The sequence below is a fragment of the Condylura cristata genome, unplaced genomic scaffold (genome assembly GCF_000260355.1).
Source record: "Condylura cristata isolate star-nosed mole 26May11 unplaced genomic scaffold, ConCri1.0 scaffold00024, whole genome shotgun sequence".
Lineage (NCBI taxonomy): Eukaryota > Metazoa > Chordata > Mammalia > Eulipotyphla > Talpidae > Condylura > Condylura cristata.
Genome location: NW_004567125.1, coordinates 29,358,525 through 29,358,957, shown reverse-complemented (window position 1 = coordinate 29,358,957; position 433 = coordinate 29,358,525).

The following is a 433-nucleotide window of genomic DNA, read 5'->3' as shown; positions in this document are numbered from 1 at the left end:
TGTGTGTGTGTGTGTGTGTGTGTGTGTGTGTGTGTGTGTGTGTGTGTGTGTGTGTGTGTGTGTTGCACTCAGGCAGGCCAGCTCCGTGCCTGTGTGAGGCATCCTGTATGTTCCACCGTGTCTACGTGGAGACAACGGGTATGCTGTTCCCCACTTCAGCCCCAGCTGTGGTTTTCCTATCCATGCAATTAGGGACTTAATTTAAAATCTTTGTTTTGTAGGGCTGCCTTCTTCAAACACACTGCTACCACGTTCTAATAAAGGCTCATTTAACCCCCTCTCATGCTGTGTGAATATTGGTGTTTAGAAAACCTTTCTGACACCTAGTTTTGCAAAACTTTTTGTTATGTACAACTTCTAAGTTTCTCTTTGATGTTGAGTGCATAAGATAGATGGGCTGAAGGTGGGGAGGGCAGGGAGGCTTTCATTCCAA